At 37.4% G+C, this 16,735-nt stretch overlaps 1 protein-coding gene across 4 annotated transcripts in view; it reads right to left on the minus strand.

Moving 5' to 3' along the window:
* Nucleotides 1-16,735, minus strand: part of BNC2 (basonuclin 2) — a 314,550-nt gene that overhangs the window by 60,735 nt on the left and 237,080 nt on the right. The window lies entirely within an intron of this gene.

Raw genomic sequence — 16,735 nt, forward strand, 5'->3', positions numbered from 1 at the left:
GATTTTAGAGCCAGAAAGAAGTTTTGTTTGCCTGATCTAACCATATCCAGATCTCATCAACAACCTGAAAATAAAAACCACAGATTCAGAAGACTTCTTCAAAATACAATGTTAAAACAAAGGTATTATGAATTTCTAATTAGCCGTGGGGATGTATGTGAAGGAGAAAGCCACAGGCTTATTCATGAACATCTACCATGAGTCAGGTGCTGTGCTAGGAAGGCTGTAAGGATGAAAGATATTCTGCCAATAATCCTTCAGTTCTGGAATGGCCTTCCCTTCTCTCCTCTCTTTACTTAATAAACATTTAATACCTGCCTACACTGTTTTAGGGACTGAGACTAGGGAAGCCAAATACGACCCTCAGAAAGCTTATTTAGTTTAACAGAGGGGCCAAGACAAAAGGGTTGATCGAGGCATGTGGTTGGTCCCTGTCAGTAAAGGGGACTCTGCTTGCCCATTGGAGGGCCAAAGTAGGCTTTCCAGTAGAAGGGACTTTTTTTTTTTTTAATTATAGAAGTTGCAGGTTTACAGAAAAATCATGTAAAAAATATAGTGTTCCCATATACCCCCCTATTGCTGACACTTTGCATTACTGCAGTACCTTTGTTACAACTGATGTAAGAATATTAAAATTGTATGGGATAAGCAGGTAAGGACAAGCCATCTAGAGAGAGGTGGCAGCAAGTAATAAGACACAGGGGATGGGGCATGGTGTAGGGAGAGCAGGTATACTGGAAAGATGAGAGCACAGAGGACATGGAGAGGTTTGACGAGAAATGAGGCGACTGATGCAGGCAGGGGCCAAATTCACTCAGTCCTCCTCAACTAACATTTACTGACCACATGCTGGGTGCTCAGCTCCGTTCTAGGCACTGGAGATACAACAGTGAACAAAACCCTAAAATCGCTTTTCTCGTGGAGCTCAAATCCTGGTGGAAGAGACAAATAAAGGTATTAAATAAACATGCACATTAGATAGTAGTAAATTCTAAGGAGGTAAAAGTAAAGCAGGGAAGGAGGATAAGAAATGCTGGGAGGAAGGCCAGAATTTTTGATATAGTAGACAAAGAAAGACTCATTGAGGAGGCTTTTGAGTCAAGAACTGGTATCTGGGGTAAAAGCATTCCAGCGAGAGGGACCAGCAAGGAAGCCAGTGTGGGTAAAATGGGTGAGCAAGTGAAAGAGGCAAGGAATGTGGTCAGAGAGGAAAGGGGAAGGAGGGAGGCCAAGGAGGCCCTGCAAGTCACCAAGGGCTTTTGCTTGTATTCTGAGGGATGTCTCTGAGTTCTGATCCAGATTGGGTAGGTCATATTGAAGAATTTGGGCTTTCTCTCAACACAGGAGAAAGCCTTTTATGAATTGGAGGCCAAATCAGTTTAGAGGTTAGAAGATCAGTTAAGAGGCTGCTGCAGAGATCTCAAGAGGAAAAAATTTTTAGGGCCTGAATAAGGCAGTGATGGAACATTGACTCATATTTAAATTATAATGCAGATAGTAAAAATGGATGATCATAGAACCGACTTTGCTTCTCTGGTCTAACAAGATGGAGAGAAACAAGAGGAGAAAAATCAGCAGCAAAGTTTCCTGAATATTGTTTAAGTTCAAGATAAAATGAAATTGCTGTTCTGTTCTGCATGGTGGGCCCCTTTTTACCCTTAGAGGTCATGCTTCAGCTCTGAGGACTGGAAGCTCTGGGTGCCAAGAGACCATTGTGGACTTAGACCACATGTGCAAAGGCTCCAACACAGCAACACGAACGTCAGTCTGACCCATAAAGAAACCACAGATACATGGTTCCCAGGGCACCTTGCCCAGAGATTCAGATTCAGTAAACCCGGGGGACAGGGCGCGCAACATATATACTGCACAGAAGTGCCCAGAGTGGCAGGTGGAAGCTGAATCTAGCTCAGGCCTGGCTCACCAGTACTGAGAATGTGCTCTGGTTTTGACTCCATCTGTACAGAAAGGACACTTAATTTCTATAAAGACCCCACAGAGGCTAGCTGAGGCCTGCTGGGTGGGACCTGGAAATCTGCATTGTAATCATGGCTCCAAGAAAATGGAAGAGTCAGAACCAACCATCATAGGAAACATTTTAGATTCAGGGAATGTTACACTACCCTGGACTAGAAAGACTCCTACTACAGAAGATTTCTTTTCCTTTTAAACACAATGATGCCAGAACCCATGATTTGTTGTTTTTTTGCTAAGATAGAGTAAGTATTCAGAGACTACATTTCCCCTGCCAAATGAATCTGTTTAAGACACATTCACAAAGCACAGTTTATTTTCTTCAGAGCTAGCATTGTATTATTAAAAATAGCATCATTATAGTGTCTACAACAAACATTCAAATGGGCCCTAAATTGTCCTTAAGCACAATTACCGTAATGTCAGTTGAGATTTTACGATACAACTGTGAGGCACTTTATTTTTAAGGCAGTTTAACCTGCTTCGTTCCTAAGAACAGACATTTAAGTTTTAAATTTAGGGTTCTCAATAAGATGATTACGCTATGCTCAGCAGTTTATTTAAATATTTGAGACAATAATCATCATCTAAACATTTATGGTAACAACAAAGCCAAGCGAATTTTTTTTTCATCTGGGGAGGGGTTGCCTCAGCAACCAAAAAAACCCTAGCAAGCTCTTCAGAAACATAGAAATTGATGGAAAAACCTTATTATACCTGTCCATTCAAAATGAATGGTGTTTTTCAGACACCCCACAAAGCTGCTGACTTGAATGGTAGTTTGCAAGGCTAATATCTGGAGATGTATTCTTTTGAACTGGGTAGCTTACCTAAAGGATTTGATTTCAATCATCACATCACCAGTGGCAGCCTTCAAGCAGTACTATCACCATCACCAGCATCGTAGCATTGGAGACCCATGATGCTTGTTTCTTAAGATGGAATAATTCTACAGATTATGTTGTAATACAGATGCTCCTCTGGCATTCCCTGGTGGTAAAGGATGGAGCTTAGGGAATCTGTTCAACCTTGCCGGTCACCAGGGTGTCATTTCATGTATAACCACCCAGGGCTATTGTCCCAATGCCGCCTAAGCAGCCTTCCTTGGAGCTGAACCACTGGAAGGGGTTCCCCAGTTATAGCAAAAGGGTGAGGGAAGGGGTTCCCAAAATGCCCAGCTTATGATTCAGACTTAATTTTTAGATATCAGAGAGAACAGACTCAATGTCTCCCTTATCCTAAAAACATCTCTGTGAAGTAGATGCAGGCAGTGGTTATTCTGTCCACTTTATATGATGAAAATGTCCACTGAGAGTTTTAATCATGTTAATCAAAGTCTGCTTCATCAGCAAAATCAGAGACTATGCCTGCGACATCTACCTGAATATTACATATGTTCTAATTCATTAGAGATGTATTTATTGATTGCTTATTACATGTCATACACTGTACTGGAAAACAAGTACACTGGAATAACAAAGCAGAAATGACCTCTGCTGTGACGGAGCTTACATCCAGGTGGGAGAGATGGATATTAAATGAACAAACATAAACAAATGCAGGATTACAAAGGGTAAAAAGTTCCATGAAATAAATGTACAGGGCTATGAAAAGAGAAAAACAGGGGAAAGTCATTCAGATTGTATACGTTAGAGAGAACCTCTCTGAGAAAGTGACGTTTTAGCTGGGAACAGAGCAGGAACTGGCCAGGGAAAGTGTAGGCTAAAAACAGCAACATGAGAAAGGGCATATGGTAAACCATTGAAAGGCCAGTTATACAGAGGAAACAGGTTTGCCAGCCATACCTTTGAACAGGTAGAGTCTAAAAAAATTCTCTTTGCTTCACTGTCTCCTATCTTGAGCTATGATTCTAAATATTGGGAAAGTGCAGTATACTTAGAGTGAGGAAACCTGGGCTCCAGACCCAGCTCTACCACTGATGCCCATGTCTCACTGTCTGGTTCCATCATCACTCTGAGGCAGTGAGCTCCTATGTAAGAGAGAATCCAATCATCCCTGGGCTACTGGATATCAACTGGGAAAACAAATGTGAACACAACATAAAACCTGCAAAAGCCACACATATTTACAATATTATTAGTTAATAATCATTCAGTAGTTAATAAAATCTCTCTACCTGTCATAAGAGAAACACAGATACATTCAATATTTTAAAGATATATACTAAGAATTACAGATAATATATAATTCACTCTTACTATTTGTTGAATATTATGCCAAGCTCTTTACATGTTACCTCATTTAATCCCCACATGAATCTTCTTAGGTGGGTATTATTCTTCTTCTCATTTTTCAAATGAGAAAAATGAAGCTCAAAAAGGTTAAATAAATTTATTGAAGTGACATGTATGTTGGTTAGTGCTCAAGTCTGGCAATCTTACTCCAGAGCCTATATTTAGGGGTTACTAATTTTATTTATTAATTTTAATTGTATTAATTTGAAAAATAATCTGACATTTAAAATACATCATACAAAGTCCTACAATTGTTCCTTTGACATCTCAAATCTATCCCTTCTCCTGCTATTTGTACTGCCATTAAATACGGCTCCTTCCTGAATATCTTACATAGCTTCTAACTGGTCAAACTGCTTAAAGTATAGCCACTCTCCAATCCATCTGCCTAATTCATAGCTATTTCACATAAAGGTTCTCAGAACTCAGCTTTCTGAACATCATTCTTCTATTTTAAACCTTCAGTAGCACAAGACCACACAAAAAATGAAGGTGAAATTTCATAGCTGGGTTTCTCAACCTCACAGAACCTGAGTCCAACATCCTGCTGGCTCCCAACTTCTCCTGGAGTCCGTCCACTCCAGCACACTGGCTGAAGCACATCTCTAGCCATCTCCATGCCTGATTTTGTACATCTGCTTTCACTACATTCTCTTACTCCCTGCCTCCCTCCAAAGATACCCTCTACCCTATTGAGACTCCTACTCATCTACCAAGACAACTCATGTCTGATGTGCCAGCACTCAGGACCTTGCCTGCCCCAAATTCAGGGCATTTAATGAGTATGCAATTCACATGATTTTTTGTCACTGTTTACATTGTTATTTAATAGCTATACTTTTAACTTTCTACATGTGCATAACTTGTCTTTTGTAACCATACAAAAACTCTAACATGGCAAGAACAAACATTATATTCAATTTTTCCAGTGTTAAAACTTAAAACAGATAATTCAAAAACTATCTAAAACAAACAAAAAAAATCTTTCATTCCCTTAAAATATGTATACTTCATGAATGACTGCACATTTAGTCTCCTTTGTCCTTGTCCATTAGTGATAAATGCAAGTCTGAGTTGTGCCAACCTATCTTTTACAATTGCTTGTAAATTCTAGTCAAATAACTCAGTTTTGCAGGAAGAAGGGATATTGTAGAGACAAAAATGATGACCTGTCATTTAATTATTTTAAATACAGATAATAAAAGAGCATACATGGTGGCAAAACAGGATACACTATTACTCAATATCTCTTTGGTGCTTTATATCTAATAAAATACTTTCACGGGTATGAGATAGGCAGGCAGTTACAGAGTTGTGTAATGTCCCACATCTAATCATTGACCATCGGTATTTAAACCAGTATCTGCAAGGTAGTGTCTTTTCCAGTTTCCTAGCACAAACTACAGAAGCAGTACAAGATAAGGCCTAACAGCATGGACTCAGGAGTAGGACTTTGAGAACTCAAATCCCAGATCTGCCACTTACTAGCTGTGTGACACTGGATAAGTTACTTAAATGATTTGTGTCTCAGTGTCCTCCCCTGTGGAATAAAGTTAGTAACCATACTTAAGACATAAGAGTTCTGTGGAAATGAAATTAGTAAATGTTAACTAAAGCATTTAGAATAGTGTCTGTAAATGATCTATGATTACTACTGTCATTCTACAATATGCTCCTCACTCTGGATATGTGTGTGTGTGTGTGTGTGTGTGTGTGTGTGTAGGTGATAGAAATTTAATTAGCCTTCCAAACATTTAGCTTAAGTGAGTCTTCATTTTTCATAGGAAGGGGCAAGGCTGCTTCTTTTCATCAAAAATCTTGAGGGACAAGAAAAATGACTTACCTCATAAGGAAGTGATGAAAACCAATTCTCAATACATTTCTTGACCAGTGATAATGATGACATGATGCTTTTTAATATAAACCTCTTAAAGTTTCCAACCGTCAACATTTTATCCACATTTTACCTGCACAACGACTCAGATGGATGGAGGGATAGATGGCTGAGTGTACAGATGGTGGATGGAAGGTGAATAAGATCTTATCTTAGATTCAGAAAAGTTAAATGACTTAATTAGGTCAGACAGGTATTGGCTCTTGTAGAGTCCAATATCTGCTTTTAGAACTAAACCTCGATGCCTCACAGTCTACACAGCTCACGGTATCTCTCTTCAGTTCACTTATCCTGAGTTACACACAAAATCTAACAATCATGAAGAGGAGCCCGGTAAATACTCTCCCACATTTGGTTTGATGGAGACATTGATCCCACTAAGAGCAAGGTGAGAGGCTAAGTGGGTTTGTTAACTGTTCCTCTGTGCTGAATGTAATCAACACTCAAAGGACCAACAGGAAGCTCAGGTCTGGGTGGAAGAACGCTTGTGGACTGTTGCAGACACCCACAGAAAACCACAGGGTCTGGTACATTGGTCAGATTGCTAAAGAACACAGAAAATGTGATAAAAATCTAGGACTTTCAAGACACATTTTTCTTTATATTTAAAATGCATGTCTTGTTTTTAAGGACATTGTTTGACTCTACATTTCCTAAAATCTATTTTATAAAATACCAGTTCTACACAAAAGGGATCCCTGGACAAATGTGTGTGGAAATGTAACATATTCTATACTTTATTAAATTTTGGAGTACGTTTGCATGTGTGCATCAGCATGTTAAAAGGTTTTGAGAAGTTTATAATAAAAAAAATGGGCTAAGTTTTTAACATAGGTTTTCTCAAACTAATTTTAAAGCACTACGTTTATTAACGTACCAAATAACTAATGTTTTCTGAAGCACCCTTGGCAGCACTGGTTTAGACACATTTCTGTTTTGAGATCTTTTCCTCCTCTTACTCTCTCTCGGTGTGAAACTTTCACTTGAATAATGTCACTGTGACACTTGGATTTCTATCTATTAAGATTTACAATCAAGTCCCTCTCGAGGATTGAAGAGGCCATAGACTCAAGTAGGAAATTTGGGACAAAGTCTTAGCCAGAATTGGAGGAAGCACATACTTTATATAAAAATACAATGCTGCTCTATTTCTTAAGATTTCATAAGATTTCTATCAGCAGTAAGATTCATTCTGTTGAAAGGGAAGGAAATGATATCCAGGTTCTCACTTTATGATGATGAGATGGTGTTAATCCCACAGAGGGCAAAACAAATGCATATATATCACAAGGTGGTTTCATGAACTGACCTAAAGTAAGAGCCATCACATGCGTATCATAATATACCTTAGATTTATGGGATTGGGATTTAATCAATGAAATCTTATCAACAAGACTTTCCAAAAATAGTTGAGAGCTGTCATGACTATTAAATGAATTATCTCTTGCCCCAAGATAAATGTTTGTATGAAAAAGTGGAACCGTCCACGCTTTGCTATAGAAAGTATATGGAAGAAAAATGGAAAGAAAAGAAAGCAGAAGGGGGAAAAAATTAAAATGTAATATATATGATTTCCCACACCATGTTATAAGAAGCACCATTTCTAACCAGCATTGGATGTTTGCAGATGGTTACAAGAAGCAGCAAAATATCTCTTCTCCCAGTGCCCAGCTCCAAACACAATGGCATGAATGTGTCCCAGGAGATGAATAAACAATCCTAGGCCTACATTAATTTATGTTCTAACAGATCCATCTAAGTACTTTTTGTTCGTTTTTGTTTTTTAAACATACTTTTCTTAAAAATCAGAAATAAAATATATTGGTGCAAAGAAAGTGATGAAGAGGGAAAGGATGATTGTGTAACATTCAAAATCAAACAATATGACTATCTGGGATCTAGGTATTCAGTATGATAGTAATATGGCAAATTTAAGAGACTAGGAAACCAGGGTCATGAAGTCCCTCATAAAAAAATATGATTAACGATAATCTGGGAGTGTTGATCTAAACAAGTCCTATCTAATTATACCTAGCAACTTTTTACTATCACTGATATCTATAGACAGGACATTATTTATTCAACATTTTATTTGTCACCAGAATGTTGTAAACATATAAGGATATACAAACTACAAATCAATAGCACCTTTATAAATATTTTAAGTACCTTTATTTAGCAATTATGTGGGCCTCTTCATGTGCTAGCACTACAGAATTTTTAACATGCCAATAAGCCCATTAAACATATTTATGGTGATAGTTATTAAGTTCAAGGGGGTTCATCCAAGAAATATAGTTCAGTAAGAAAAACAACCTTGTAATGAATCAGAAAGCCTATTTACTCTTGTCAAAAAATGAGGATTCCCTAATCTTGTATACATACCCAGAACCTACAGGCATGTCTTAGAATCTATGAGGAAGGTATGCAAGTAACAAAAAATGACTTGCAACCGTTAGAATGAAAAAGAAACCTTGCCGTTTATTAGACCTCACTGTGGCAACACTACTCATTTCTCTAAGTCCTAGTTTCCTCATCTGAGAAATGAGGATTTACCTGAATTGTATGTGCAAATGCATACAAACCTAAATTATTAGTAACAATATTCCCAAAGAAAAGCAGTGAATTGTGCAACTGAGTGAGAATCAAGTTTCTTAGAAGTTCTGGAAATAACTGCTTTAATTCTGAGTTACATGTCTCAAGTCCAAATATTCTGTAAGAATTGTCTCACTCTTTGACAACTGCATCTACTCCATACTATACAATGTGCTTGATAAGCTTCTGTGATATATTTACTCTAAAGATGGCTTGGTCAATAAAAACACTGCAGTTTTTCTGAATTCGGATTAAAATGTAAAGTCTCTTTTGAAACTCTTCAAAGTTGTAAAAAAGATGCAGGGTCTCAAAATAGTGGGGATTCATCCAAGATCTGTGTAAATTTTGCAATCTCTATAAATAAGCCTTTCTTTCTTAGAAATGTTTTCTCATCTTGATCGAACACTAATGACAAACTGTAGAATTATCTAATGGTTACCATCAGCTCAAATTCTAGGTAACATCGTTTTAAAAAGTACCACCTATGGAACTTCTTTAAAATGTAGTGGGAAAAAAAGAAGATGCAGGAGTGGAATGCCCAGGCTTGAAATCCAATTCTCTGCCATTTAGGAGCTAGGTAAGTTGGGGTATTCACTTAATCTTTCTGATCCTTGGTTTCCTCAACCAGAAAATGGGAAGAACAAAACCTAGGGCTACTGAGATGATTAAATGAGATAGTAGGGATAAGAGTCTCTTAGTACAGAACTCAGATATCATTACAAATATCAAATCAGTGCTATCCTGCCTATGTAAACTAGCAAATTATATCCTACATCATGCTACTGCAATTTTCTAATAAGTCAGCAATGCATGGGCCCCAATGCTGACATTTTTTACTCTAATCTTTGTTTATAGAAGGAGTCAATAATCCAAACAAAGAACATTCCAGTATGCAGTGCTGATGGTTACACGATAAGGCGGGGCCTGGCACCAAAATGAGGACTGACTATCTATTAAGGTGAAAACACATAACTTTGATAATGAAGCTGTCTCCTGATTTATAGAAACTAGGCTGTTTTAACTCTTGGGATTCAGAGCCAACCAAGATGTAGAGAAAACTGTGCCTGCAGAGGAGGGGAGAGGAATGTGCAGGCCAGGATTTATAGAGAGACGTTAAGCTTGAAACACTAAATCTGTCCATGAAAGAAAAGAGTGCATTGAGTTCACAAGAAGACATTTAAAAGGAGAATCAGAGAGGTTCTAAGTCCCATATTAGTAACAGTTACACTACAGAGAGAAACACCGACACACTTCCCTCTGCTAAGTTCTCCCCTTAATCACAGAGCCAAGAACTTCACACAGGTAATATGAATTCCATCTGAGGTTCATAATAGCACTAACATCCCCAGCAGAACAACAGATTTTCTTAAACTGTGAGGCCACGGTCTCATTTTAGCAGGTTTGTAGGATGGTCACAGGTACACAAAGTCTCATTAATCACATTTACAATCTCTTTAAAAAATTCTGAAGTACTGCAACCAGAAACGCTTCCCCAAATAAACAGTGTAAGTGTGGCTTTTCTGGTAGCTCTTTGCACTTTTACTCCAAAGTCTTAGTAAGAATGGAGTCTTGAAAGCCAGTTGAAGAAACTGTCACAGATAATGGCCCATGAAAGCTTTTAAAAACCTATCACAAACTTTCCCCATTAAAATCTGGATGGAAATTACACAAAAGTTTTTACCTCCTTAACAGTCAACTGTAGGTTTAAAAAATCATACTGACTCTGAAGAACATCTTGCTTACATAACAAGTTTTTGGAAACGTCACAGAAATACTTACAGGAGAGAAGGTGCAGGCCACCCACTACTCTCTGGATGGGACCTCAAAAGACCTTCAAGAGTTCAATCATCATTCATCAAGGAAAGACTTGGACAGAATTCACTTCTCTCCTGTGACTATTCATGATCCCATGCTCAGGTCAAACTACCTGCTGTTTCTTTTGCATGTCTCATGATTTCTTGCCCCTGTACCATCTGGCAAAGCCAAAATCCTACATACTCTTGCTGGTGCAGATTTTTTTTTTTTCTTTAAAGTAGTCTTCTCTAAAAAGTCCTTATCACCTTCCAGGCTGGAAAGAACTTTTCTCCTTTTTAAGAACTTCCATTGCACTTTACATGTTGACATCCCATACTGTACCTAATACTTTTTACCTAGCATTGAAGTTATTTATAGAGAGAGCTCATCTCTCCTTCTAGTCTACAAGCTTCTCAAGGATGGGGTTTGCTTCTTTCTTGTGTGCTTCTTTTCAACAACTTACTCATAGCACGCCTATAATGAATACTTATTGCTTAATAAATGGACTTTAACTACATGTGGTATTAGCATAATCCCAAAAACAATTGAGGATATTCTATTTGCTCAAAGAGGTTGGCCTAATGAGAGCTTTCCAAAGCTGAGTTAAACGAATACAATAATAATACGACAACATTTTATAATTATAACTCCAATACAAATGAGAATGCGAATTCTATAAATGCTTTTAATCATTTAGTATTGATTACGTATCAGGCATTTTACTAGGCACAGAAGATATCAAGGTAAGAAGGAAATTGCTTCTCTGCCCTTGAGGAATTTAAAGTCTAGTGAGAGATAAATCATGGGACTGATAATGACAATATAATGTTTAAATACTACAACAAAAGTCTTGCAATACTCCTTTCTCCAAAATTCAGCACATAAACAGATTTTTAAATTCAGCAATAAAATCAAAAGGGTTTATTTCTCATTCTGCTGAACAAGTGCTGTCTTCTGGTGAAAGATATCTTGAACTTGATCATCATGGACATTTTTTAACCAGTCGGTCAACTCTTAAACAGATTTTAGTATGCAGGATTCCTGCCACATACTTGAGCAACTGTAGACTAAATCATCAACATCTTGAAATTCAGAAAACAAAGCCAAAAAGAGACTTATTTCTTACATCTCTCAGCACTAACACCCAAGGCAAAACAATTCTTTTTGATTCTCTCTTTACAAGTCTTTTTTGTTTTTGTGAGTGTGGGTTTTGTTTTTTTTTTTTCCCCTTATTTTTATTTTTAAATACTTTCAAACTGACAGGACAGTTACAAAAATAATACCCACCCCACACAGAGAACTCAATCATACCCCTACTTTGCCAGATACCCGGATCCATCAATCAGCAAGATGGTGCTTTGTCCCTGAAGATCTGGCTGGTGTGATCCTCCGACGTTTGGCTTTTCTGTCACATGGCAATGCACATGGTGGCGTCTTCTCCTCCACTGACTTCCAGCTTCTTGCTCTTCCCATGATTTTCTCTGTGGCCTTTTCTATAAGGCCTCCAGTAACAGGACTGTGATAGTTCCTGACTCAACTGGGCTACACTTTAACTGAAATAACCTCATCAAAGGGTCCTATTTGCAATGGGTTCACACCCACAGGAACGGATTAACAAAATGTTTTCCTGGGGTACATAGCACCAAGCCACCAACCACAGTCCCTTTGAGCCTTTTCTCTCCCCTTGCTAGATTACATCCTGGATCATGTACCATGTATTACACTTAATTGTCATTGCATCTTTAGTGGCTTAAAAAAAAAAAACACGAAACTGTGGGAACATATACACAACATAAACTTCTCCACCTTGACCACTCCCAAGCATACCATTCAATAGGATCAACCACATTCACAATATTGCAGTACCTTCACCACCTCCAATATTAAAACTTTCCCATCTTCCCAGACAAAAACCTTACACCCACTATGCATTAACTCCCCATTCCACCTGCCCCTGGCAACCTGTACTCTATTTTCTGTCTCTATGAGTTTGCATATTCTCCAATATTTTCTTTGTAGTTACCATGCAGCTTAAATTTAACATCCTAAATCTGTAACAGTCTTGTTTGCTTTGATACCAACTTAATTTCAACAGTATACACAAACTATGCTTCTATACTATATCCTTCTGTCTCCAAATCTTTATGTAGTTCTTGTCCCAAATTACATGTTTCTACATTATGAGTCCAAAACCACTGGCTTTTCTTTACATTTTATGCATTTACCTTTTTAGATCTTGAAGAAACTAAAATGTGGAGTTACAAACCAACAGTAAAATAGTACTGGCATTTATATTTACTCCTGTCGTTACACTTTATTTCTTCATGTGTCTCCAATGTATCATCTATTGTCCTTTCCTTTCGACCTGCAGAACTCTCTTTAGCATCCCTGGTAGGTCTGATCCAGTGGTGACAAACTCCCTCAGTTTTCGTTTTATCTGGGAATGTCTTAATCTCACGCTCATTTTGAAAGTTTTACCAGAGAAAAAATTCTTGGTTGGGAATTTTTGGCTTTCAGCACTCTGTGTAATACTACTGCCTTCTTGCCTTCATGGTTTCTGATGAGAAATCGGTACTTAATCTTACTGAGGAGCCTTGGCTGAGTTTTTAACCTGTGATGATGAGCTGGAGTTTTTCTTACAGTACAGATTGGGGGATCTGAAATTAAGGTGTGTGGAGTATTTTTGAGTATGCAACTCTGTTTTCAGGTCTTAAAAAAGACCTGTTTGTACTTCAGATGTTGGAGGAACTGTTCAGGAACAATTCATTCCTGCAAGGCTATGAGTCACATCACATTGCCAAGGTCAGGGAGACCTCTGCTAATCAAGGAAGGGCTAGCCACACACTCCCTTGAGCTGTCTTAGAGAAGTTGGCCTAGGTGCCCACAGTTTTCCACAGGTCATCAATCATCTTTACAAAGAGAAAATGTCCAACTTCCTCACTGGGTGGAGAGCCTCCTGCTAAGTCTTCTCCTGGCTTCCATTCTGCCTAGATGGTGATTTTCCTAGAGGGGCACTCCAGCTCTTGAAAGGAAAGATTCCTCCTTGGTTAGGAAAGAAAGGCAAGGAGATCCACTTAGCATCATTATGTGGTGAAATCAGAAAATAAAAAGGCAGGAAGCACAGCTATCTCTTGTTGGAACAATTTTTCCCAGAGGTATCTGACCTCCTTTCAAGTGCTCTCTTTTCATTTACTCTTAAATTCGGTTGTCGTGCCATTAAGACAAGGAAAATCACTGATTCCTGAAAGAGCTAAATATTGCTTCTGTTTGTACTATCTCTTCAAATACAAGGCCTAAACTTGGTTAATTTCTTTTCCTAGGTCAGAAATCAACAGGTGTTAAGTCTTCACAGATTATGAATATTTTCTCTTTCTCAATGTATGGCATATTACAGGTGGGTTAGGCACAGATGAAATACCAGGGGAAACTAACAGAAGTACAAATTTTAACAAGTTTTATCAAAGGCTAATGGATGAAATCTTCAGGCGATGCACTGTCAAAGGTTGTAGTTGGTGCTAAACTGAGGGAACTGCGAATTTCACTGTATAAGTCTGCTTCACTATGTCCTTAATATGGGCAGTGGTTGTGGAATTTTACATGGGCACAAGTACCATATTTCTTTCAGATGACATGAAGTGTGAAGGTCTTATTAAAAGACCTTTTCAGACCTATACTTGGGGCTGTGAGGAAATGTCCATTTGTTCCACCAAGAGCAGAAAGAAGGAAGCACAAAACTAGGAGACGAAAGGTTTCTCAGAAAGGTTAACTGGGATCACTAAGTTTACTCTTAACCTACCTTCAGCAGCAAAAAATTCAGTCCTGTTGCTGCTAAAATAAATGGAAGTATTTCTTCCTATATTACACAGATAATACTTTTTCACTCAAACAAGTACATGGTAACCACACTAAAACATCTGTGTACTTGTGTGTCTATGCCAGCCAATAACCCACAAAAGCTCTTTCAATTCCAACAACTGCACTCTCAATAAAAATCATACTATTGCAATGATATTTGTGATACTAATGCAAATATTCATAACAGAAACAAAATTAATATAGGGCCTACTTTTATTTCTTTTATTTTCCTACTTTTATTTCAATTAATCTATTTATCTGCCTACTTAGACACACACAAAAACACAATATACTTCTCATTTTTTAAAGAGCACTTGACAAATATGATTATCTTCAATATTTAGATATTTTCTCCATCTTTGAAGTGGTGGGAAAATGAAATACTTGAAAGGATGCTAGATCATCAAATTGCTGATATAACCTTCAGTCTCTCAAATATGCTACTTTAACATCTAGTAAATAAAATTCTAAGCAATTTAAAAAGTTGTTCTTACTAAGGAGACTAAACCATTATGAGTAATAATTCTCAAGCCAACAACTCACAATCAAACCAATGAGATTCTTTCGCTACCTCAGTTGTTCAACCTGTAAAATGGGATAATGCTGATATATAGCAGTCCTAAAGAATATTAAAGTTCAAGAAAACAATAAAATAGAACCTGGACGACGGTATAATTAAACAAACAAATGACTGAACTAACTTGTTGCATAATGACAAAGACACATCAAATAAAATTACTTTGTTGTTTTACTATATACATTTATTTGCAATGTTAGTTCATGGACAACTACATAGTTTAAGTATACTATAAAACTTTGATGTTTTAAGGGTTTCTATAAAAACAATTAAGAATAGTTTTATATGAAAACATAACATTATTATTTTTTTAATCAAAGAAAAAAATCATCCCAAACATCAATTAGTGAGTATATTTCCCTGGGGAAGGTTAGCACTGGTATAAAGCATAATTAACTTTCTTCATATAAGATACACTTTAAAAAAATAAATTGAATGATGAAATAACATGTTTATGCAAATGGTACAGAATATTATTTGGGCGTTAATGTTTTGCCCTTTATAATTTTAGAACCTTATTAAAGGAGAGAAGTCTTATGAAAAGGGGATCATAAGACTAGAGAAAAGTTTCCAAATAATCAAGAAATTTCTGGAGTGCAATGAAATAAAGGGGAGTAGGACCAGGAAGACAACTAGGTTCTTCTTTGAAAGCTACTTAGTGTTTTTCAGAGTTGAACAAGAGTAGACAGTTGGAAAGGACCGTAGGTTGAAGACTTTAGGTACTCAGAAAAGGAAAAAGCCATAATGATTATTAGCGATTGGCACTAGATGCAAAAGACTACAAACTGTAATCCAAGAGTTTTTTGTGGAACATTCCCTAAAGATTATCAACTAATGGTGTTCAAAATGTTAGACTATTCTTCCTTCTCACGTTGGTGCTTATGCTACATGAGATGAAAGGATAGCATTGGTGAAAGTACAAAACCAATAACTCTTCAAGAGGTGAACAAGAATTGCCTATGTATGTCTTCTGCCACTTTCTTCCATAAGTAGGATATCACAGTGTTCCAGTGGACACCTGAAACACTGAAGCCCTACTACGGTGAAAGTCCTCCCAGTTACATATCTTGGTCCAAGCCTTCAGCAAAGCACCACCAGCTAGCAAGGCAGATTCATCTGATCACTCAAGAGCTGTCTGGTTTTCAAGGGATGGAGTACCTCCATTGACTCCAGAACACAATGCCTGAGAATTACTAGATTTCAGACTAATTGTCATGGTACTCCTGTACAAACAACCACTGTGTCTTCAACCATCCTAAAAAGATAGCTGTGAAAACATTCGTGGGGCTGAACTGAAGAGCTAAAAGTCAATTGGGAGGATAACAAAAAGAAGACAAGGAGAAAACAGAGCAAGAAGAGCAAAATGATGATCGAAAGCCAGAATCTCAAATACTTTCATCATCCGGTTTTCAACCAGTGCTGACATTTAATTGTTTTAGAAAACTCTTAAAAAAAAAAAAAGAAAAAAAAGACTGGTAATCAAGTAGAGGTTCTTAAAAGCAATTCTGTGCTAGCAGTCTGTTATCTGTCTCTTGCCTTGAAATCAACTTCATGAACTTCCTTTCCTCTCTACCTTTCTTTTAGATGTTTTTACTTAACATACAAATCTCACTATCCTCCCACCAACAGCAAGAGGGTTTTTGTTTTTTTTTTTTTTTGATTGTAATAGCATATTTCTTCTAAAGAACCTTAATCTCTACGGTCATAAAAAAATTGTTAGCAAGTGATCACTTAGGATTTTGAAAATTAAAAGAAAACACCCTTTCACACTGAACAAGAAATAACCAAACT

Source organism: Choloepus didactylus, chromosome 10, assembly GCF_015220235.1.
Source record: "Choloepus didactylus isolate mChoDid1 chromosome 10, mChoDid1.pri, whole genome shotgun sequence".
NCBI classification, from domain to species: domain Eukaryota; kingdom Metazoa; phylum Chordata; class Mammalia; order Pilosa; family Megalonychidae; genus Choloepus; species Choloepus didactylus.